The following is a 25,992-nucleotide window of genomic DNA, read 5'->3' on the forward strand; positions in this document are numbered from 1 at the left end:
AATTATAATTCCACTCCTGCCATCCTACAGTCGCATCTCATTCTGTATTTGATTTGCTCAACCCTGCTGTGATTCCTTCTCCGCTCCTTCATTTATATGCCAGTGTATGATATCCTGTTAATAACATCATCTATAAATTATTCCTTTTAATTAGAGACATAACTTTCAACTTCTGATTTGCATCATCCTCCTTTTGTTCACAATCACTTCATTCACCACATCTTCGTCAGTCTTACCATTGTAAAATTGATGGCGATGCCAGATCATACTTTGAAATGCTAGTTGTGACTGACATGAAGGATTCATTACACAGCAGAAGTGTATGTGGTGAGCAGAGAGCACACGTCAACAGAATACGTGTTACCTTAATGACTAAGAGCTAATGAAACATGATCATCACACGCTACAGTGGCTAATTAAGAAGCTGACCATCCTTGAATCCCCTATGCCTCACATTCCTCGTCTGAAATATATTATGGCAGAGACCATCTCCGGAAATTGTTGCTGCTCCAAGCGCTTACGTATTCCCTTTAGGTATGTGTCGTTTTTGATTTTCCTGTTGGGTTAGTGCTGGTTACGCAGGCCAGCTGTCCCTTCAATGAGCAGCCAAACTTAGTCCAGAGAGAGACCTCTGACTGTGACTCATCTCCAACCTTTGGAGTTAATAAAAAAGAAGCCTTCCCGCAGCTCTCGCTAGTTCTGTGAGGTGTGACAAAGTACGGCTGATGTCTGGCTCAGATGGCAAACTCGTGGTGTATGTATGAATCTTGGAGCGTATGTGTGTGAGGGGCTGGTACTTGGCCTGCCCCATCAACACTGATAACCACAGAATATCCAATGAACGTGTTGGATCTGAAGCTTCTTCTTCTGATATATGTGTGTGTGTTTGTGTGTGGAGGAGCAGTATGTGGATTTCAATCTGCCTGTTTAGGGCGCAGTTTTAATTTTTGCTTTAAAAAAACAGGGGAGCAAACATAAGAAATTTGAGGAAAAAAAAGGTTTTATGCTTCCCTAACAAAAAAAATCAGCAGATGAAAATATCAGATCTGTGTTGAGCGATGAGGAGACATACATATCATCTTTCCATCACATTTTTCCCTGAATGTGTTAAGGAGAACTGACCATGAGTGAAAGATCAGACGGAGTAAATTCTGATCATTTTGGTGTGTTTATAATGCTCTAAAACAACCGTTCCTTTTCTAATATTTGTGTCTAAGGAAAAATACTCTCTGGGCCCCTGTGTACGGAGGACCACAAGTGACAGAAATAGTAATATAGCATTAATACATTTATTTGCAAAATAATTTATCAATATATGAAGAAATAAACCACAACATATTACTTAATTATTTTGTAATTTAAACATTACAATTTACATTTACAAATTAAATAATCTACAAATCAAATTAATAATCCATCAAACAACATGAAACAGGGTTAGGGTACATCATTTAAAAATACATTGAAAAATTCAGAAACTCTTAACTGTTGATGTGCTCAGCTTCTAATGTTCACATGACAGTAGTGGACGGAAATGCAGAATAATTTGATTTTCCTTTGCCTATAAACCTGTTACAAGTTGAGGTACATTTAGATTGAGACTTACTTTATTTACCTTGCTATATTTTTCCAGTTTGGTGCCATTTTATAAGAGATGATGCAGATGAGGATATTGAATCATTTTTCAGTAGCTTTCATAATGACCAACAGTTGTATAATAGATCAGGATGCCATATCACGGTATCAAATCAAAAGGAGGCTACTGTGGGGATTAAAAATGCATGACCATAGTAACCACAGTAGACTGTTTTCCTCACTGAATCTTTATAGGAACATTACAGTGATTCGTTGTGTATTTATATTTCATAGAGTAGTCGCTTGGCTGTGACCCCTGTGCAGTCCTTCATCTCTAGTCACGAGAACCAAAAATGTGGCGCAGTGAATTACATTATTATACACACAGCATGGCGCGCAATCACTCTGTGTTGTGACACACACATACACACACACATACACATCTATCTGTTTTACTGGGAGAGAGAGGGAGAGTGAGAGAGAGAAGACAGAGGGAGAGGCAGAGCGGGGAGGAAAGTAGGAGGAGGGCTGTGCGCAACGTCGGTGCCAATAGGCGCAGCGCTATCTAATTAAACCCCTACCACGTAATCCCAACGACACCATCCCCCCGTTTAAATCCACTCCACCGGCTCACACCACTTAAACACACTGTCCTCCGCTGCTATCCCGTCCCGGCCCCTGGAGGAGAGGAGAACGCCAGCAGCAGCAGCAGCAGCAGCCAGAACCGGCTCCGCACCGCAGCACCATCACTGCTGCCTCTCGCCTGCACAGTAACATGGTTTGCAGGGCTCGGCTGCTGTAGCCAAGGGCCACTTTAGTCAGTCACTCAGCCAGTCAGTCGGCGTGTGTGGATGTGTGTGAGTGTGCAGTAAGACACAGCGGTAACCAGACGGAGATCTCGAACTCGAGCTGTCCAGCATCTCACTGTCGTCCAGGAGCTCCGGAGAAAGGCCCAGCATCCCCGCATCTCTTCCCGGCTGTCCTGCACTCCAGCCCCGCTGAACCGGAGCAGGGATAACCCCCTCCCTCCCCAGCTGCACCGACACTACCTCGGCTTTATCGGGTAAGGAAAAGGGGGTCGACAGTCATATGCATCGCAGATGTTTATCTTACCTACCCTAAACACATGGTTCTTTTTTCTGTAATGTTATCGCTGGTGATGATTTCGGCTTGTGGAATAGCGACAGACGGTTTTGTTTACCCGCGGAACCAGCGCGAATTCCGGCTGAGTGGTGACAATAAAGCGCCTGTAGCATAACCAAGAGTATGTGAGCTGAAAACATTCCCGTAAACCCCCCCTGTAGTTTGATTCTTCGCATTAAGACAGATGCTTTATACTTCAGTGCAAAACCTCAGGTTAAGTGTCACGATGCTTTATCGGGTGAGTGTTTTAACCGACCAACTCACTGTTACTAAAGACAGGAAAAACATCTTTTTGCACAGCCAATGGGATGATAGCAATACAGGGCCTGCCATGTTTTTTTTTATTTTATGAATGATCTCAACGCGGGACAAGGGGAGAGGATGGATGCGCATGGTAGAGCTATGGAGCTTCCAGGTCTCCTCCTCAGTCTCTCAGCCGTGAGGTGCATTCAACTCTAAAGCAAGGGATGGGAAGAAAAAGAAGAAAGAAAAAAAAGAGAGGTTGCACCCTCTTACTTCCTGTTTTATTTCTTCCCTTCTGATAATTACCCAGGCTCTAATACTCCTGATGAGACTGCTGAGTCCTGTGTAATGAATTACACTGACTGTGCCACAGAACTGTGTGGCAGTATTTAGTCACATAGCAGCATTATAAAGTGATCCAGCAAATGAGCTTCTGAATTATTGTCTTTCAGTAGTATGTTTATAGCAATTGCAATCATATCCTTTTGTTTCTGTGTCGCAAATATCTACAGAATACTACAGTATCAATGAATTGATCCAAGGCAGTTCTTTTCTCTGTTATGTTCAGGACTGTCTCACTGCTTTGCAATAGGTTGATAACAGCCATCCTAGTCTACCAGTCAGTGGCCGTAATGCAGCTTGTGGTCTCAGCGGCCTCTTATAGCTGCTATATCTGCATCTCATGTATCATGTAAAACATGCGATTTATCATTTTATCCATACAGACAGAGTTGAGCCTCTTCTCCTGATCGACAGCAGTGTTGTGGACGGCATGAATAAAATAAGAGGCCGGTGCTTGGTGGCCCCTCAGGGGTGTGCAACACACCATCTATAATTATCATCCGTCACCAAGGTGTTTAGGACCTCTGCTCTCCTTTTCTTTGAGATAACAAACGACAAGCACGCTTATGTCTTATTCAGCCTGTGTCGTACCGTGGGCTGATAAGATGCATTTACCTCTGCGTCTTCTCTCCCAGAAGCCACACAGCTGTTGCATGCCTTCAGTATAATCCTTTAAGATTTAACTGGTTTCTGTCAGGCTTGGCATTAGACACAAAGAAGTGAAATTTGCGCAGGAAGTCACGTGAGCGGCAGTTATCGGGTCGAAAGGCACCGTGGTCAATCTCTAGTTGTCATTTAGGGTGGCTAATAATGAAAAGAATGATGTGAGGGGCTGATAATGAGGCCGTTATTGGGCCTGACCTCAGGTTAATGGGAATGTGGTGCACGGCCCTTAACAAATTGATCTGTATTTGGGGATCGTGGCCCAAGAAAAAACACCTGCTCACCTCAGTTTCCTCTGCTTGTGAAACAAGCAGAATCCTGCTGCTGATGTTTTGGTGGGTAGAGGCAGTGTTTAGCCCGCATGCTGCTAATGCTAGTCTAGTTGTTACATAAGAAGATAAATGTGGACTGGAGCACTACTCTCTCAGTCAGTCAGGCTCATAAACACACTCGCCTGCACACACACACACACACACACACACACTCATAACTTGTATACATACACATCAGCATAGTTTTTAACCCTGAGACATTAAGCACCTTGTAAATGATAGATATCATATTCAAGATGTGTATCCGTGTGGCAGGTGATTTGCGATGCAGACAGAGAGGGAGGGAAATGGTTTCATTATCATCTCTTACTCTTTTCAATGGCTCTCTCCTCTGTGTACAATACATTTCTCTTCTTATGCTACACTGCAGGCTTTCACAGGAACAATCCAGTGTTGCTCATATAGGTGACCTTGCTCTTATATGACGCTTCTAGAATTCTTGACAAGATGCCCTGACCGCACGTATGCATGGAATACGTAAATACGCAGCCTGAAAGTCACTTTGAATTAAGGTTTCTGTCTTGTCATGTGAACCTAGGTCAGTAGTGGATCATGGGATGCAAACACCCAGGCTCAGCATATTGGAGCTCTGTCTTTCTTCTTCCAGAGAAACAAGTAAAACCTTTCACTGTTTGCGATGCCTGGAAGCCTTGTTGGAGCCAGAGTGGCTGCAGAATCTTGATGTTTGTGCATCTTCTGGCAGCATGATGGATGTTGAAGGCCAGTGGTATTCTCTCGGAGCACAACTCTGAGGGCTTTATGGAGAAAAGAGCATAATCATTAAGAGAAAAGCAAAGAGATGGACTTAAAAGGCTCAGTGTAAAATCGCTCTGTGGTTTGGTGGTAAAACAAAGTAATGGGGAGGAAATGGTTCTGTTTATCCTTTATAAGAGTTATATTACTTTTTCTCTTTAGCACTCTGCTGTTAATAGGAAATACTGAGCTGCCACTTTTCCATGAACCATTATCACCATGACTGGAATGGTGATAATTGCTATTAAGTATTAATGTACTTTATACAAGAGAGTTTCCTCACTAGAAAACAGACAGCATTGGTTTTGTGTTCAAATGCTTACAAATATCATACACTTAGTCTTACATGCAACCTTTTGTATTTGTACAAAATATGACAGTTGTGAAGGTAGTGCAATGCTATTTCACTGTCGCTGTTGTTGTAGTGACATTGACAGCAGAGACCATGGGTCACATCCCATTTCCTACCAACAGTTTACTGTGGCCCTCAGAACTTTCCAGTCTTTCTGTTGATATGCATTTAATGGAAATTTCCTGGACTTAAATAATAATATGCATATTAAGATTATGTGGATGTGGTGCTGCAAACACTGATGAATAACACATGTTAATTCAGTTGATTCTAAACTCATACTGGGATGCAGAAATGTGACATCATCGTATTCAAAATAAGCCCCGCCCAATTCAAATCACTGAGGGAAGTAACAACAAAAACAGAAAAATCTCAAAATTTCTCATAAAAAAACCCAAAATGGACAATTTTCTATGTGTGTGGGACTGCTTTGATCTCTGATCTCTGATTGAGAAAAGAGGTTTTGAGGTTCTTCATCCAAGACCACAACAATCTTAACCAAATAGTTTTAGTTGCGTAAACTTCAATGATATAGGTTTGTAGATGAAAAAACACTTTGTCACAGTCATATTGGTTGTTCTAGAAGGCAACAAATTACCAATTTTGTTGTTTAGCCATGAAAACTTCTGCAGTGCGGGCAGCTACAGGGCCTGTCTTGATTTACAGTGCTGTATTTGCAAAATGCACTCAGCTTACTGTTGCCTATGCATTTGTATAATGTAAGGACAGCCTGCCCAAGTAAATCAAGAGCCACCTACATAAATGTTAGTTTTGAGCACGATGAGGCATTACACCAGTGTTTGAAGCTGATATTTCTGACTAATGGTGTTTTCAAAAACACAGATAACACCTTAAAGGGATACAAGTGATTTGCACTCATGTAAACTTGGGGGTCTCACAAGTGATGAGGCATTTTTAAAAGGAACAGTCTAAATTTAAACCTGATAATCTGACTTTTAGTCCTCAGTATGGGCCAAGCTCAAAAAACACTGGATACTACACTTCCCATAATGCACATCAATAGAATCTTTCATTAGACTCTCTCTGACTCCAGAATGACCACGGCTTTCAAACTCCACACCTCTGGTTTGTAGCACAGGCTCTATGAAAAAAAAAAAAAAAAAAAAATTAAAGTCTCAAGCATGATCCAGAAAAACCCTGGTGACATCACTATGACATCATCAGGGTTATTTCTCAGACTTGACAATGCACCTCCAGAACCACATTATTCACAGTTTCACAGTTTTCACAGGCTGAATAGTACTCCTCACAACAAGTAGACTTAACTTAAAAATCACCAGCGTGCCTCTTTAATATACCACAGCAGCCAAACTTCATTTTACCTGGGAGGCTGCAGTCACATACAGCCTGAGGATGTACCCTTTATGAAACTGCAGCACGTTACAACTTTATCACAAAACCAGTGAGAATCAGAACAGACTTGAACGGCTACTTTGATGAGTAATGTTTTCTGATGAGCTTTCTCACTACATGGAGCGGCATGAGTGGGACATGGCCTGCATGGGCGTGTTCCCCCGTGCACGCCGTCGGGCCCTATAATCTGCCCTGATCCAACTGGGGAGGGGCGTCTCCCTCCCGTCAGACACGCAGTCTGATAATGCCTGTGATAAAGGCTGAGAGAGCAGCTGCTCTGCTGGAGGTGGACGGCGTGGCAGCAAACAGCCACAGCGTGGCCCTAAAAACACAACCGCAAAAGATTTTTACCAATTAATCCGAGGTGACGCTGGATGTTGCCTAGAGCTCAGTCGATGATGACGAGTGTGTTCTTCGTCAGAGAATCCCTGCTGTATGAATTATCTTGGGAATAGTGGTTGTTATGAATGGACTGGGGTTGCTTGCTTTTAAATGAGTATGAACAAATAAGATGTGAAGGTTAAGCAAGAGGATTGTTTAAATCCCTTGTTATAGGGAGGTCTAGCCGCTCTGTCTCCAGTGAATCCAATCAAAAGACACTGGTGTGGAATAATTTGACTGAACTGGTATGTGATTCCTCCTCTTGCCTTCTAATTAAAGCAGAAAAACAAATGAAGTAGGAACAGGGAAGCATGACAAAAGAGCAGTGGGTTAAAACAAGAGGGAAAAAAGAGCAAAAGGAATCACAAGTATCAGAGCAACTACAGAGCGGAGATTTTTAATAAATGACAGTAATTCTGCTAGTTCACCTCCTGTTCTCTCCTCTCCTTTCCTCTCCTCTAGCCATTAGGAGGCTGAAAGGGCAGCCAATTACTCCCAGAGCTCGGCATGTGGTTTGGCTAATGAAGTCGGGAGGGGGGGTGAGTGTGTCTGTGTGTGTGTTTTTTAGCATAAAAGCGCCAACAGATAAGGCGTGGTGGAAAACACACACTCACCAAACACTTCACCAATACCTCCGCTGAGATCATATCTCAAAGCGGCCTCTTCCTCTCTTGCCTCTATCTATCTGTCCTCCTCTTCTGCCCTTTATCACTTCTCTCCCTTCCTTTCACTTCTTGACTTGATTTTTTCTCTGCATCTCTCCCACTCAATCATCAGATCTCCTTCCTGCTCTCCACAAGTTGCCTTTCATCTTCTCTCAGTGCAGTTTTTTTAGTCCATCTTGTCTCTCTCAGTCCATTTTAAACGGCTCCCTGAGAAATAAAAGCCTAGTTTAATTAGTCCCTTTACTCTAAGAAGCTGTACAGTAGGCATAACAAAAATATTTTCTGTTCTTGTGGCTCTCCCCTGACTCTCAGCTCCTCAAGGGTGCCTCTCTGGATTTAGATACCTCGCTCACCCTTGAGCAGAATTTGAGGAATTTTACGGAGGAATAACCACCAGCTGTGTCTCTACCTCAGCCGCATATATATAAACAGAGTGGTGGATATTGTGCCTGTATTTTATATGTATGTATGTGTGTGTGTGTATACATACATATATATATATATATATATATATATATATATATATATATAAAATGAGGAGTGAGAGGAGTGATATAAAATGTTCTGGGTGAAGAATTATAACCTGTTTCATGCCATGACAGCATCAATTAACCTCACCCCCCCCCCCCTCCAACAGCCTCTCACAGGGCTCTCTGGGCAATAACAGAGGGCCAATCAGAAATAGAAAAATCGATCTGGCGCCGGCTGGCTTGGATGCATTTACAAGCAGCTGTAATGACTGCAGACTCATTTCTCCGGCTGCTGGTGCAATCACGTAGCAACCTTTTTCTGGGGAGCTGTGAGTAAGAGAGCAGTATTATTCTGTAGAGCCTGTTCAATGAACAGGGCGCACCGTGATACTCTTATGATGTGCACTGCTGTAATGATTATATTTTTTTCTTTTCTCTCAGTTGTTGTTTGTTTATGGACATTCTTTTTCAACTCTATTGTGAACAGTGAATATGACGCTACATTCATACTGATTCATCAAATAGCAGTCACACTAACTTTGTGTTGTATCGTTTTGGAATTATTGTTAAAGCTGCTGTTGCTTTGCTGTTGATTTGAATTAGTGGTTGCCAGGGGTGATATATCAACCTGACTGACAGGGCTGAACAGGTGCTCATCCATTGGGGCTGTGGAACGTGCCAGATATTACACAGACATTTTTGAGGGACCCTAATTTCTAGCAGCATGCATTTTGGTAGCAGAGAAAATACCCCATTAAAAGTCCTGCATTAAAAATGTTACATAAAGGTGCCCTGTGGAGTTTTCTTGTAAACATGCTTACATTCAGTGTTTCCAACCAAAAAGCACTATGTGTATCTTTTTGGTCCAACAAACATGTTTAATGCATTTCCTTCCTCATAAAACACGACTGTGTATTGCATCACTGCACATGCTTGAATTTGCTGGTTTTGGGGCTGTGACTGCAAGTTCTTTTCATCACTGATTAAACTGTTGATTTGTCTCCTCGTTAACAAATTTAATTGTTTAGTCAGGAAAACAGAAAAGTTAGAAAACAATGAGAGTCCAAGGTGACGTCTTCAGATGTTTTGTCCGACCAATATCCACTTTCATATAGCTATTCCTCCGGTTTATACACTATGAGTTTCCATTCCCTCAAAGGTCAGTACTGTCAAGGCAATTTGCAAGTTGGTCTATGTCATGAATGAGATTCCAGTGAAATGAATAGATTTTGGTCCATTGCTGTTATACAGTTAATGATAGTGTGATCAGGCCACAGTAAAGTACTTAGATCTACTATATTCTAGTTCAGCCCTTATTGGTAAGGACAATTACAGGGGCTTTTATTCTATTCAAATACTAATATGCAACTTAAAGAGTCTGTTATGAATGGTTGTGGTATCTATTTAACAGTGATTAAGTGAATACGAATTCTCCATTTTAGTCAAGAAGTAACACTCAGCTGAATGGGCCTGGATGTTCATCATTTGTGCATTTTTTAAGCTTAACTGATCTGTACAGAACTGTCTGCAATGACCTGATTCACTCAGCACTCAGAAGAAAATATATTCCCTATTCTTTTTATCATCCACACAGTTGAGAACAATATTATAATAATCCTTCCAGTTTTGGAAAAAACCTTGACATAACAGAGTTTTCTACTGCATAATATTCAACAGGATAACATGTTGGCATGTGTCAGAATTGTAACATTCATCTCAAGAATCCAGACTCCTTTTCCCCCCATGTTTCTCACAGCCTGGGATAACAGGGTTGGTTGTCAGCTGTAAACAGCCTGTGTCCCTTGCATATGGCAGATCCTCAGCAGAGTACTTTTAGTAGATCGCAAAAGAGTAGATGTGGACTTAAATGGAAGCAGTGACAGTGACGGCCTTGCAGCGTACCAGGCTGTCACTGATCAGAGTGCTGTGCTGCTGTATAAGCTGTGACTCTCTGTGGTGGAGAGTGTTGCTTACATGTTAACCAGAGACAGGGAAGAAATCAGATGGAGTAAAAGAGAAGGGTGGAAAAAAGTTAAGAAAGGGAGATGCAAGGAGAAAGTGATATAGACAGTGGGTGAGAGAGAACTATGGCTGAAACTAGAGATTTTGTATAGCCTCATGGAGCACTAATTCTCACTGATTAGTTGATCAACCAATATCCTGTTTCATGTGTTGTTACTTTCCTATGTGAATTTTAAAGAACAAAATTCCCCTTAAAGCAGGTATTTGTACATTTTGCTATTGCTACGTAGTTGACATTAGCATTAAGAGCTGTTTCCTTAATAGTCGAGTAGAAATGTGAGTTCAGCATCAAACTTGACTCCTTTACTTGCCAAGGGCTGTCGACTAGTGGTAGAGAGCAACAGCAATGTTTTGCTGTTTGGCATTTCTACTGAAGTTAGCATGCTAACCAGTTAGCTGTAGCCTGCCTAAAAGCCATCCCATTATTTTCCGATTGCAAAGCACTGTAGCATCCAGACTGCCCTGGAGAAGTAGCGCTGCTCAGAGGATGTATTCTAACCTTTCCTTTTTTTATTATAAAAGCAACAATGACTGAAGCTTTTGGCAAATGAATCTAGAAAAAATGCTGTTTTATATTTTATATTTTAACTGTTATGATACTGTGATATACAGTGTGGTGTTACTCATTTATGTCTCCAAGCACATTAACCCTGGTTGTACACTGATGTTGTCACCTCTGGTCTACTACATATTGTTATTTAATAGAGTATAAACAAAAGCATAAGCTTCACTTAGTTTTGTTTAAAAACAGGACTGTCTTGAGTTCATGCAGGATTTACAGAGTTTATTATGGCATAAATATAATTGCAATGTTTTGTAGGATGTGCTGTCAGTAGGCAATTAAATGTAATGAGTATACGAGACACAATTAACACACAGGTGAAGGTATATAATGCTTCCCTCGTGAAATATTCTAAGGGACAGTCAAGCATTAAATCATTTAATGAACTTCTGGATGTCTGGTGCATTATTTTTTTAAACATCTTTTCCTGAGGATCCTCTCTAGAATTTGACTGTCGAACATGCTAATTACACAGTGCTAAAATAAGAACTAAAGTTGATTTTCATTAAGCTGTGGCAGAATCTCTTATCACCCAGGTGTAGTAAAGAATCACACTTCCAGCAGTTGTAACCCACAGCTCCAAGATAAAAATGAGAAACTGGGGGTGATGTGATTCTTTGCTCAGTATCAGCAGACTGATGTGTGAATTTCACAGCTGAGCCTGCAGGAGACTAGGAGGGAGGATGTAGAGCAGGAGCATAAGAGACTCTGTGAGCAAGACAAGGAGTTGTCTGAACGTGTGATCTTTCCATCGGAGCCCAGAGCGAGCCCTGCCTGCCAGTGCTGCTAAGTCACGGCACTGCATTGTGGGATATCTCCATCAAACAGCTCGCGGGCCTCTGTTGTTACGACATGATCACTTTTGAAGGGGAAATTCTCGCTGAGTTGGCCGTTCGCCGTCCTGACAGAAGTCGGAGTGGGCTGGTATTTTTAGATGCTTTCTTTCTTTTTGTTACCAGTCCACGAAGTGTAATAGTGAGACAGCTATAATACAGCACAGTGGTATGGCATACTTTTCCAGTCACTTCTCGTAACCCGTCACTTAAGCATGACATGGAAGTTGTTTCCCAAGCTTTCCTCACCTCCCTGCATATCATACACCACATGTCTCTGCCTTATTTGGGAATTCAGGGACCTTTTTCCATATGTTCCAGACATTGACATAACATTACTCCAGCTCCGCTGTTTAAATACCGTCACACTGTCTGACATTTCTCTCTCTCCAAAAAAAAACTAAACAAAAACGGACTAAATTGAAATATCGTAAAGCCTTCTGAAATGAGACCCGCTGCAGATGTGTCATCAACTATGTCAGATCAAATCTTCCCAGGCCACAGAGAAGTCGCACGAAATAAGCAAGGCTGAGTGAGAGTTAGATTATGGTTGTGAGAACGCAAAGTCAAGACTAAATCCCCTTTATGTAAGTATATTACAGAGTAATGTCTGTTCCCTTATGTTAATGTGATGACTTTTAGGCAAGAGCCCCCCACGCCCCCTCCACTCTTCCTGTTTTTCTAACCACACCCACCACTTCTGCTGGAGGGACACACATCAGAGCCCCAATCAGCATAATCGCCAAATGTAATGCACCGAGGGGATTTGTGGATCTTCTCAGGACAACTTTGCATTATGTAAAGATAACAGGATTTACAGTACAGATAGCAAAAGAGCAGCGCAAGACACGCTAAATATCTTTATTCAATATCCATGATATATCCTTCTGCTGTGTGAAGATGAAGCAATATGGCAAACACACACCCACAGTTCACCTACACATATACAATCTGTAAACACAAATGCTGCCAAAATTGTAGTTATTTATATAGATTCATTCAGTACATGTCACATGAGTCACACATTTCGAGGGAAGTGTGATCGTTGTGTGGTGGATTGTTAGCCAAGGAGTAAATGTGTGTATGAGTAGGGGGGTGGGGGTGTTTTTCACAGGGTGATTAGAAAATGTCATACAGTACATACTGGCAGGATGCCTGCAGGACAGATGTGATATGCTGAGAGGAGAGAGCAAGATACGGAGAGAGAGAGAGGGGGAAAATGAAGTGGAAAGACAGAGAGAGGAAGACAAAAAGTGAGAGCCAGAGGGGTCGTAACCTTGTTGTCAGTGTGTGTGCCAGCAAGCAGCTGGAAAAGACTGATGCTCCTGTCTTTTCCATCTGCCTCTCACACCCCACCCTTCATCAGCTCCACATGATCAGAGCTTTCTCTTTTGTTTTTCTACCCATAGCATCACTTTCTTTCTCTATATATCTCTTTCTCTTTTTTTTTGCATGTTCACATGGCACTTCCTCATTTCTCACACTCTAAGTTCCACTTCTTAAAAAATCCTGATAGTTGTCCTGGGTCATTTCATCAAATCCAAAGCTTTGGCAAAATCCCTGCAAGTAGTAAGAGTTACTGTAAAATACTGCAGAATCCACTAATGCTGACTTCATTTCTGGGAACAACATGAAGGAAAGAATAATTGCTGATGAGAAATGATTTGGTCAGTGTAATGAAATATCCGAGCCACGTCACTGCAGTGTCAGCTCAGAGAGGGAACTTGGTTGCACTGTAAATCTATTTCTAATTTTACTTCTTTTTTCAAGTTCTCTAATAACTAGATCATTTCAAACATGTGATTAACAGGTTGCACTATTAAAACTAAAGGAATGTCTTTAGTAAACATCTGTTGCATCAAAAGCAATCAACTATGTAAACAACAACTCATTCTAGCAAGCATCATAGTTTATAACATAACTTCCAAAGGGGCCAATCTCTGTAATAAACTTAAAGTAATAGTTTGACATTTTGGGAAATACGCTCAACATTGAAGCTATAGCTAGCAGCCACCTAGCTTAGCACAAATACAAGAAATGAGGAAAGAATTAGTGTAGCTCAGTACAAAGGCAGCAAAAGTACAAGCACCTCTAAAACTCACTAACACATTGCATGTCACGCATTACATTCCAAAAGAACCAGGCTTGGCTTTGTGCTAAGCTAAATGGCTACTGGCTGCAGCTACATAATTTAGCATACAGACATGAGACATTTCACTCCCAGCAAGAAGGTGAATTATCTGAAAATAACTTCCTGGAATGAGGTGCCAATATATTGTAAATTTAGGTTTGAGTTTTTTTGTTTGTTTGTTTTTGTTTTTTTTTTTTTTTTTTGTGATTTTAGTCATGAGTTTTATATGGGTCTGTATCACTTACTTATTTTGATTTTAGGCATGTTGTGTTATTTTGTAAAATGTAATTGAAATTCTTTACAGTTTACATCTTTTCAAAACATTGTTTTTTGTCCCTATGATCTGTTTAACATTTGAATCAAAACAGTAAGCTAATGATAGTTATCAGTTAGCTATGTAGCAGTTACTGTGTGTAAATATTTAGTAACAACTAATCTTCATGTAAGAATTTGTGCAGTGCAACTTATTTATAACTTAATTTCATTTTACTTATTTAGTGATGTATAAATCAGTAAACACAGTAACAGCATTATAACTAAGCTAAGTTTGATCTCATAAACTGCTGTTCCTGGATGTTCCTCCAAGATCCAGGTTTTTTGCTAAATCTTTGGTCTTGATCATAGTAAATGAAACTACTGATATTTTAAGTATCAAAACTGGTGAAGTGCTACAGCTTGCCAATCTCTATTAATGCCCGTATAACTGCCTTTTTCTTTTTTACAACTCATTTCTCATCATAGAAGAATCCTTGACCTGATTAAGCGAATAATTGCCTCCAGCAACAAAGGAAGTTGATGCTGGGAGAATAATTACCATCCTCATCTTAGGAAGTGCATGTCCCCATAGTGTGTGTTTTTGTAACTGCGTTCAGATGGGTGCGTTCCCGCACGTGGCTGTGAGTGTGTCTTTGGGGCTCTTGCCGCTGTGCCGCCGCAGTGTGCTGCTCTGGGACATGAGCTAAAATACATTCCGGTGCCTCGAAAGCCCTTCACCCTGGAGGCCTCTCTCAGTAAGGGATGTCCCCTTTTTTAGTGCCCTTTGAGAGCCTAAAAAACAGTGCAGTAACCCTTTAAGTACGTAGCGCATGCGGGACAATTCACTTCCCAGGCAACGTGATACTGTCGGCAGGTTGAAAGCAGAGAGGTTTGATTCAGTGTCCTGTTTAACTTGCCCTCACTATATCATGTACACTGGAGCTACAACTAAATCTAACAGCAGGCTCTTCCAACTGTCCCAAGCTGCTGAACGGACATTCACAGAATAAGACTTCTCTCCTGATGCAGACAGGTTTGTACTTCTATCAACTTTTTGAACGACTTTTTGTAGTTAATGGGTAGGAAATCTAGAATCTCATTAAACCTGAGTGCTACTGTCAGGTGTGCAAGGTTAGAGACTGACTGCTATCAGCCTTCACCCCTCCTCCCATTTCTTGTCCATGCAGCCAGAGTGGCTAAACCAGGACACCATGACGGTGCTCATGAATCCCAGCACAGCTGAATGCATCTGAACCCACTTTTGGGTAGTTTAGTGACAAGAAGACAGGCCAGAGGGCCGAGTTGTAGCGGTCCTGTTGCCAGTTTGCGTTGGCAGGAGCAGGACGGAAAGATCTAGAGCAACGATACCAGGGGAGCTCAAGCAGCAGCAAGCTAGGCCCAAGGCATTTAGCATAGATCAAGAGCTGTTAAAAAACGACAAACTGACATTGGAGATGTTTTTTTTTTTTTTTGGCTGGGGGGGTTGGCTTGAGAAGGGACAAAAAGAAAAAGGAGAGGCTAAATGAGAGGATAGGGAAGACGGGTGTTGTATGTCAGCAGATCGATTGCAGCTAAGGATAGAACTATATCAGGATTCTCCTTCACCTCAGCAGCAAGAATAGCTGTACTTGTGACCCCGGAGGGAATATGTGGGCATTATAGATTTGTTTAGAGGTCAGTTTCACAGACATAATGTCAATTATATCTTCAGTGTGAATCTTGGAATATCATTTTGGTCCAAGAATAGACTAAATGAATATCTTTGAGTAGAAAATGTTTCTATAGAGTATCTTGTGAAAACACAGGGAGCTTCTGACCTCTCTTTAAAGCCTTTATAACCTTGAGTACTAAACACATCACTAACATCCGCAATCTGATGGGATATCTCTGTTGTAGATAGGTGGTTACTCAGCAAAGGACTGGTCTAAGAGTTTAAATTTCCATCCATCCATTATCTTTACTGCTTAACCGGGTCGCACGGGGGCTGGAGCCTATCCCAGCTGACATTGGGCAAGAGGCAGGGTACACCCTGTACGGATCACCAGTCCATTGCAGGGCCGACATATACAGATAAATGACCACTCACACTCACATTCACACCTACAGCCAATTTAGAGTTTTCAATTAACCTAATACACATGTCTTTGGACAGTGGGAGGAGGCTGGAGTACCTGAGGTACCCATGCAGACACAGGGAGAACATGCAAACAGAACCTTCTTGCTGTGACAGTGCTAACCACTGCACCACCGTGCCGCCGAGTTTGAATTTATAAACAGTTAATAACAGAACAGATTCCCATTCCAGCATCATTCAGTGTAAAATAAAACTGTACAGACAGTGTGAACTGAATGAACTGACCTGAGTGAACTATTCAAATCAGCCAAGTGACACATGTTCACCGCTACCTCATGTACAGTGTGTGCTTGTGCATGTCATATCATTGGTGAGAGCTGCTCCAATAATCTGCCCATAATCCTGGTGTTCATCCACAGGATTACCCTGTTAGCTGTACTATATGGCTGCTTTAGGTTAGCATGGATGTTAGCTTGGAGCGAGCAATACAAGTATTAGGATTCAAATTATGGATTGGGTGGGAATAAGGAGGGATGGGATTTTAGTATGGTTAGTATGTTGGTTTTCAAAAAAAAAAATTATGTGACCACTCTTTATGTCTTCATTGCAGTCCAGTGGTAAAGAAAAAGACTGTGAAAGGTTTCTCTTTATGGTCTTTTTTTGTTGGACTGAAAGGTTTGATAGTGGTAGATATTTGTCTGAAAATGCAGGGATTTTAATATCAGTCTGTGTTTTATTAGAGCATGAATATCTGTCTTATCTCTCTGACAATGTGTCGGGTTATTTTAGAAGAGAGAACAGTACAAATGTCTTAAATTGCATCTAAAAATACCAGCGTGCGCTTGAAGATCTGGAACCTGGCTCATGAACTGTGACTAGCTCAGCTGCTGAGGTCAAGTTGTCTCAGAGAGGAAAATGAGCTAACTTGTGGTTGTGCACCCCCCCCCCCAAGTGGGAGTGAGGCGGCTGCTGATATAATGCTGTCCGGGTGGAGGGCCACGATTCGGCCTGTCAGCAGCTGAGCCTCCTGTCTACAGTTCGCTCAGCATGCAGCAGACACTATGGATTTTCATATATTATTATGCCCAGGCCCTGTGCTAGAATTACACACTTGCTAAAGGTCACAGCACTGCACGGAGCAGATACCGTGACAAAAACAGACGGAGGGAGGAGGGAAAAAAAGGGGTATTAATGCTCCATCAGTGTTCCCTTGTTTTGTTTAATCTTTTTTGAACCTGCTCTCCTCTTTCTTTCTCTCTTTCTCTCTCTTTCTTTCCCTTCTCTCAGTGCTCCACCTTCACTAAATCCAACCTAACCTAACAAGCACATTCCACCCTTACTCTCTCTTAGTCTCACATACGGCGTAATCAGCAAATGTTATAGCTTGACTCCCTTTGATGCACCAACTGTGCAGACACTCAGCTCGCCTCTTGAACCTGGCCCTTCCCACACAAACACATGGTGCGCTACAGCCGGGAAGCTACAGCTTCAGCACCCCACACCACCCCCACCCCCGATGCAAATGCACAGACAGATGCAGCACTGACCTGAGCCGTTATGTCTGGCGGAGACACGTCTTTCTCAAAGCAACAGCTCCGAGTGTTCTCAGCGCCGAAACAACCGTTTTGGTTTTCTGCCTCCGCTGAATGTGTTTACAGTGACTTACGAGGCTGCTGCGCCGAAATTCAACAAAAATATAGGGCTGTAATGGCTGCCCATGCGGTTCTCTGTGTGAATGCTCACCTTGCTCATTTGCATACATAAATACAGGTGTAAAGACATTGACGATTTTATGTCAAGCTCCAAAGAGGCAACAAAAATGTTGTTCAGGCTGCGTAGTTACAACACAGTCTTGAATGCATGTTGCTTTTGTCTTCGACTCAGCAAGACAAATTTCATTCATGTCCAAGTTCACAGTATGCATTTGCTATTATTAGATGCTAATGCCATTTTTTAAAGCATTTATATACAAGGATGTCTCATACACGTAGTGAGAGGGAATAGTGTAGCAGACATGGCACAAGATTGCTTAATAAATGTGTGATGGCTGCACAGTAAATTTTGTGTTACCTACTGCAAAGATGAGCTTCCCAGTGTAAATATTTCATAAGGAGCTGCTGCGAGGAGGCTTTCCACAACTCCCTCCTCTTGAAAAATATTATATAAATATTATATAAATGAATATCCTCTTTCTTATTGTGGTATCATCTGGCTCACATTTCTACCCTGAAAGGAAAGCGTAAAAAACATGTGCGCGTTCATTCCCGTATGCTGACGTATTTGTGCATGCACTTGTTTGATTTATTTCTCTTTCAGATTAAAAATTAAACAGCCGGAGCAGATTTTTTCGGTGGACATCATTAGAAGAAGAAAGCTGTGTGCTTTGGATGATTGGAAACCAGCGATAAAGTGCTTTCGAAGACGTGATCCGAGTCTTAAGATGTCTTTATATTGAGATGCTGCCATTTGGAAACGTGGCCCCATGCTGAACAGGAACACGAACAAAGTGTCTCTGTTTCGGGAGAATTAAATTGTTTTCCAGTGCCAAGAAAGCTATTATCACGATCCACCTTATTCTCTACAGAGGTGTATGCAGGAATAGATTTACCTGCATGGCTTAAGGACGCTGAAATAGTCCCAGATTCATAGCAGAGAATTGATCTGTATTTGTTTGCTTGAGAACCAAGTAATGGATACATAGTGGCACTCAGGCTGCTTGAAGTTTTCAGTCACGTAATCCAGATAGTTGCTCCTTGGATGGGAGACATTATTTCTTGTCTTTGTGACCTAGATGGAAATAGCATTGCCCTCCGATGGACGCCTTATAAATGAGGTCAGCCTCCTCCCAAGATGGAGGTCTGAGTTCCTGAAAAGAGGTCTACTGCTGTTGTTCGGCAGGGCCAGAGGGAAGTGTGTGTTAAAGCGCTATCAGGAAATTTGGCTCGCTGTCGGTACTATAAAGTGATATGTACGCAGTGTTGCAAAATGTCATTCTGTCAGTAATTGATATCATATTTAAAAACCTCTTCAAATATATTATTGGAAATGCAGCCAGCAGATGGCGTAAGTTGACTCTCTTCCTCAGTATCACCCAGTCGTGTGAGGTGACTTCGGTTAGTTAAACGTCTGGCTGGTGGGTGGAAGTGATGAAGACATTCAGCCAACACTGATGAGACCAATTTGCTTGAGAAAGTGCTTGACAGACAGATTATATTTTGGTCCTTATTTTCACTCCATAAGACTTTCTACCATAAACCACCTGATCTGATTCTCCATCGGGGCAAACCAGGGGAGCTGGGAATAGGATTGTCTTTGTTTCGATTCCATTTTGTGATTAAGGGCTAATACTAAATATATGTTTAGAAGATACAAAGTAATTATCTCTAGCATTGCATGTTAAGGTCTTACAGTTTTCTGGAGACTGGAGACTTTCTTATTTAGTTAATTGGGAAGTGACCTCCCTAACTCTTTGCTTGTGGTCACTTATTTTTAAGCAAAAATGTCAAGTATGATCATTTGCTTCCTGTTTTGTGACATGTTAACGGAATGTCTTTGGGTTTTGGACAGTTTGTCAGATAAAACAACAGATTTGAATTTTAGTTGCAGCCCTGGTGTACATGAGAATAACTTGTTGAGCATGTTTGTTCTGCATGCACTCAAAGTAAGTGGGTATCCAATATTCAGTGTGGTCATAAGTGGAGAATTCAGGCAAATAGGAAGGAGTAAATCCTTTTGCAGTTCTCTGAATTTGATTATAATAATATCCGTCAGTATGATTTTTTTTCCCCCATTAGTAGTTATTTCACCACGGTAACATCAAAAAAGACTGATTTACCCCAACTCTCCCTTCTGTCTGTCTGTTTTTCTGTCTGTCTCTCATCCTCTCTCTCTGAAGTGAATACCACATAAGCCTTTTAAGCCTTTGCCTTCTGCACTTATGTGACCTTAAATTTGACTTCATCACATCCTCCCCTAGTCCCCCTTCCCAAATCATCAGTGGCTTTATACTTTATACATTAGTTATTTTAAATGGAAGAAGATTGTGGATCACCTGGTTCTGTAAGGTGTGTGTGCGTATGTGTGTGAATACACGCGTATGTGCTTGCTCCCTCTTTGACAAAGAGTTATTATCAGGATTTGGACATGCTCTGAAAACTCTCTGAGTGCAGCAGGAAGAGAGAGAGAGCTCCACACTGAGGACCAGCCCTCATTCTTATTTTTAACCACTCCATTAATGTCTTTTCCTTCAATAACTCTCCGTATCTTCATCAATCCTTCCACGCTTGTCCCTCCTCGCCCTCTCTGATCCTTTGTGTCTATTTTTTTCTCTCACTGCCTCTTAAGATGGAAACACATGAATTTTGAAACTTGAATTGGTTTGCATTGATCAGCAGCCTCTCCCAGACTAACAGTGGCAGTAAGGGCACAAAATGGAGCAAGTGGAGTATGGAGGAACAGGATCGATGGTAGTAGAAGGTAGTAACATTGTTTTCCAACAAAGCAAGCAAATGTCTCCACTGTACCTGCCCAGCACTAAACAACAGACAAAGTTAGCAGCTAACTGGTGATCATAGCGTAGCTGTACTTAGCATTTGGCAGCCTTACAGTCAGATATGTTTTCTCAGGTGTTGGCGGGAACCAGATTAGAGCCAAAACAAACAAACAAACAAACAAACAAACAAAAAAACATGCAGCATGCACATGAGCTCTACATGATTTCTATGTGGATGCTAATGTTGCAGTGTCTGCTGTGTTTGCCAAAAGTTCACTCTAAGGTGAAGGAGAGGTTTACAGCTAAGTTTGAGAGCTATAATAATTAGTCAAATAATCGGTTAGTTAATACTCAATAAAAATAGAAATAATATTCAGTGGTTTTCATAATCTCTGCGAATAGTTGAGCGAATATTTGTAACTGTTGACTGGACAAGAGATCTGAAGACCTCACCTCAGAGTCTAGGCTTGTGATGGACATTTTTTCACTGTTGACATTTTATTGCCCCAATTATTAGTTTATTAACCAAGAATCATTGGCAGATTAAAGGTCTTCAGGAAACACTTACATTAACAACATCGGAGCTCTCTGCTCGTCCCTGAATGGACCAGCAATTTTTCAAAAGCGTCACTTCTCAGAACGCAGAACGCAATACATCTTGCAGTCACAGTTACTTACAGTCATCATCACCATAAGTGACAAGAAAGAGGAAAAAAAATAAGAGCCACAAATCTTCAATGAGCACAATCTCATTGAGAGATGCCAGACAAAGCAGGGCTATCACTTCTCCACAGCGTGTGACGGAGAGAAGTGATAGGTGATCATGGTGGAAGTTCCAGAAGGAGAAAAGCAAATTGTTGGGCAGAAATTATGGCAAATTGCGAGGGAGATGAAAACATGATGACCAGGAAGGGAGAAAAAGAAAGAAAAGAAATATGGATGAAAGGTATGAGCTGCCTGGCGTCTCAGGTGGCCTCTCAGATTGCTGCTTGCTTTGAGAAGACGCAACGGGATACTGAAAACACTCGAGTGAAGAAAAAAAAATCAATGGTGCCTGTCAGTTTTTTTTGATTTGTCGCCTTTTTTCCTACATGGCACCGGCTCTGTCTGCTTTATTCTAGTGTACTGCTGCATACCACTCCAACACCCCCTCCCTCTGCTGTCTACCCTCCCTTCTCTTCAGTCCCCTCTCTTTCTTTTCTCTCCCCCTCTCCCCATACCTCCTCCTCCCTTAATGACTGAGCTGTTGGCAGGCAAAGTGAAGGCGGCATTTTCTCATCTCATAAGATCATTAAACAGTCCACAGAAAAAGTCTGGCTCTCTAAAATTTTAGACTGGACTTTGGATTTATCTCCCTTCTAACTGTCTCTAACTTTCTCTTTTTCACATTCCTTTTGCCTGTTTTCCCATTTTCCCTCCCTTCATCACGATCTGCTCTCCACCACTTTCTTTCTCCTTTCAGTTTATTGCAAGTAAAGTTTCGCTGATGTACTGTAACAGGCCTTTTATTAAAAACCTGATATTGGCCAGCCAGTATCATCACCCTGTGTGATGGTGGCGGTACATCCCTGACCGCAGCAAGTCAATATGCTTTTAATATTTTTTATTTCACATGACTGTCCAGAGAAGTCATTCCAGCCTGGTGTGGGAGGATTTTACTCAACAGTCTGTAAAATCTGCAGTGAAGCCTGCTTCAGTCTTCCTTAAGGAGAAGCTAACCCAACTCGAAGAATTAAATTACTTTTAGTGTCCACTGATGTGCTGAGGTGCTTCTAAGGGGTTTCGGGGGCAATAAAATGGCATCATAAAAGAATCCAATTATAATGTTGGCACAAAATACCAGCTACTGGCAACTTAAATGAAAAATAAATTCAGAATCAGCCTTCATGGGTTTAAAGTTTTCACGGTGTAGTTTCTCAGCTCTCACTTATTATTGTTACACTCAACTCACAGACCTAAACATCTGTTTACTGAAAGATAAACCTGGGCAATCTTTCAAAAGGTTTTACAGCCCACAGGTTTTACTAGAGATTTATGTTTATTTCTTGTGTTGATTTACTTTATTGTGCCAGTTTTTTTTAAAACTCTTTGTCCATTTGAACATTTCTATCCTATGTTCATTATAATCTTTCAGTCATCCCTTGCTCTGTGAAACACTTTGTAACTTTGTACAAATAAGTTATCATTGTTAAAGTTATTATTAGACTCATCAAAAACTTCATCAGGGTGACAAAAATAGTCTTTCTGCTGCATGATTAAAAAAAAAAAAAAGATATGTGTCCTATTTTATCCCACATGTGACTCTTATTTCCTAATCTAACCCTGAGAGCCAGGAGTGGCATCTCATTTTAGCTCCATTTTTGTGTCATACAAAAAGTGCAAAGTTATTTCTGGCCAGTTTTGGGCAAGTTAATGTAATCTGTGCCTCTTAACATATGAATCATTTAAAAAATTACAGTAGTAATTACTCACTTACAAAAGTAATTAATCAAATCCTTCACTCCCATAAAAATATATTCTATATTAAAAAGATCAGTGTGTAACATTTACAGGGATCTGTTGGCAGACATGAAATATAATATACATAAGTATGTTCTATGTATAATCAAAAAATTAATAATGATTGTGTTTTCATTTGCTTAAACAGAGCTATTTATGTCTACATATGTAGCAGGTCCTCTTCCACAGAGTTCGCCATGTTGCATCACCATGTTTCTACGGTAGCCTGACTGGACAAACAGAACGTCTGTCGCCTTTTTTTAACATTGACACCACAGCTTGTATACAAAAGATGAAGAAGACGAAGAGGTAGAAAGGAGGGAGGACAGTCAGCTATGTCAGTTATTACCTATAGTTTTACAGACTAACAACTAAATATAGCTTCTAAATATAACTATATAAATGAACCTCTCATTTGACAGACCAGGCGATGTGGTAGTAAACGCCATTTTGTCACCTGACAGCCACCGTAGACTCTCTGACATGCATGGAAAGGGAGGGGTAATGAACTGGTGCACTGGTCCTTTTACTTGAATAGAAATAGAGGCTAACTGCCTCCCCACACCTCTGATCCCTTCACCAAGCTAACATGCACTGGAAAAGTCTGTCCATTTAACTCACAGAGACAAAACTGATATCAAGAGTAGTGAAGTGTAATTGCGATTAGCAAACTGTGATGTTTGTGGCAACTGGTGTTTTTATTGTCCAATGTGCATGTTGTAATGTTAAATGACTTGGGTTTTTGACAGATTGTCTGTGTGGTTTCTTACAGCAGCTCCATGACTCAAATGTGATGATAACACATAAGAGGAACAAATTGGGGTCAATAGACAGATATTCTCCACATCGTCGACTCACGACAGGGCTGGACAACAACAACTAACAAGCACTGGGCACTTAGACTGGAGCGATGGATTAGTGTTTTATGCCTCAGGATGGAGGGATGAACGATAAAGGGATAGTTTGAAGGGATTGGAACTGGGGTTTGGGTTTTAGGGGCTGCAGGGGATTAAAACAACTGTGGCTGGTGAGAACAGAAACATTTTTACTATGCTGTGACCCTCAGACCAACAGGGAGGCATGCAATGAGCTTTCACAGATCACAGCTGGATCAAAGACGGGAAAAAAAGAAAAACGATCGGGGTGAGTGTGTGTGTGTGGGGGGTGGTGTGTGTGTGAAAAGGTCAGTGTGTTAAAATACGATTTGTCGTGTACTTGTAGAAACTGGCAGCCTATCTGTCAATTTACACTGTCACTTTCTGTGATTTGGTCCCCAAGGGCTTTGTCAAACCTGTAGCAATGATCTAACACCACCTCTGGCGGCCATGCTGGAGGTCCTTAGCCTATAGAAGGCACTTGTGTTTCCAGCCAAGCTAGCAACACTGAACAGGCACAGTAAATTCCCTTAATGATGTAAGAGCTATTTTCATTGTATATTGTGGTCAGTTCTGTATCTTAATTATTCCGGTTTGTTAACTGTTACCTTACGATACCTTAGAACTTGCATCGGAGAAAAAGTTCATTCTGGACATCATGTTTTTCCAGAGCTTTCAACCATAACACATGGTCTTCATCAGTGACGTACCGTTTTATCAGTTTGTAATGTAGTGCAGTCTGTTGACATGCAAGCTAGCTGTTACGTTATTCATGGTACTTTTACAATTACTTAATAGAAGCTTCCTTCACCTCAGAGAGGTGAACATGAAGCCTATTTGATAACGAGTTTTTGTAATTAACAACTGGACAACATTTGGCAGGTGGCTAAGGTGTAACATTATTAATGATGGTGTTAGGTGTCACTGAAATTGTTTTTGTGACGTTAAAGACTCTTGCTGTATGTGGTCCCAATGGGGGGGATCATTTTCACTTCCCTGGCATTAGTTTCTATATATATATATATATAATGTGTATATATAATAAAGTGTTTCAATAACTGGTCCAGATCAGCACTTTTGAAATGTATAAAATTCAAATGGCTATTTGGTCTGATTGTTTTAATGTATGCTCATTCAACCAAAACTATAGACATGTCAGTAGTCCTATATATACAGTGTATATATGTATTGTCTCAGGCTGAGATACTTTTCTTTTTATTCACTTACCGGTACTTCTATTCACTTTTGCTACAAGCCAATTAAGGTGAAGGTTTGCTCTGTTCTGTATGTCCATGTGCCATCAGGAAACATTAGTAGCTGTAATTAAGGCATCTTTATCTCTCCAATTAAATCTCATCCTCTCCTCCAAGCTTTTCTTCTTACACACCCCCAACCCACCAGCCACACACTGACACACAGAGAGAGAGAGAGGTACAGACTGTTTGTTTTGCGGCTGTGTTCTCCACCTGACAATTGGACAGCGTTGGCGGCTATTATTAATTTTCTGCAGGTACTAAAAACTGTGTGCGTCAGTGTGTGTGTGACAGGTCTGTGTTTTCCAAACATTCATCTGAGGCACAGCGGCGCGCTTGGTCTGCTCTCAGCCCGCAGATTACTGCTTTATAGCGAGACCTACTGACTTCACATATGATGTAGCTTTCAGCGCTGCAGGCACCATTCACTTACTCCTGAGAGAGAAATTAATTTGTGTGTATCTTTATCTATTGTGTGTGTGCATGGCTCAAGAGTCACCCACTAAGCTGGGTGGCTTAGTGGTATCTGAGGTGAGGAAATATAGAGAAACCATTTTGTTGCTTGAGATTTTTATCGACAGGTGGAAATGCAGTCTAGCAAATCATACCAAGGCACATTTCGGATATGAGCTATTTGTGCCAGGTGGAAAAGGGCCATTATATTGTTTCCTAATCCTCGGTGTGTGCAGCATTCTTCAGTCCC

The 25,992-nt window shown here is 41.3% G+C and overlaps 1 protein-coding gene across 1 annotated transcript in view; it reads left to right on the forward strand.

Moving 5' to 3' along the window:
• Positions 1–2,083: 2,083 nt before the first annotated feature.
• Positions 2,084–25,992, forward strand: part of LOC108900346 (hippocalcin-like protein 1) — a 35,825-nt gene continuing 11,916 nt past the window's right edge. The window contains exon 1 of the mRNA XM_018701333.2: positions 2,084–2,638. The gene's annotated coding sequence lies outside the window, so the exon portion shown is untranslated. The remainder of the gene's footprint in view (positions 2,639–25,992) is intronic.

This window comes from Lates calcarifer, linkage group LG3 (assembly GCF_001640805.2).
Source record: "Lates calcarifer isolate ASB-BC8 linkage group LG3, TLL_Latcal_v3, whole genome shotgun sequence".
Classification (NCBI taxonomy): domain Eukaryota; kingdom Metazoa; phylum Chordata; class Actinopteri; family Centropomidae; genus Lates; species Lates calcarifer.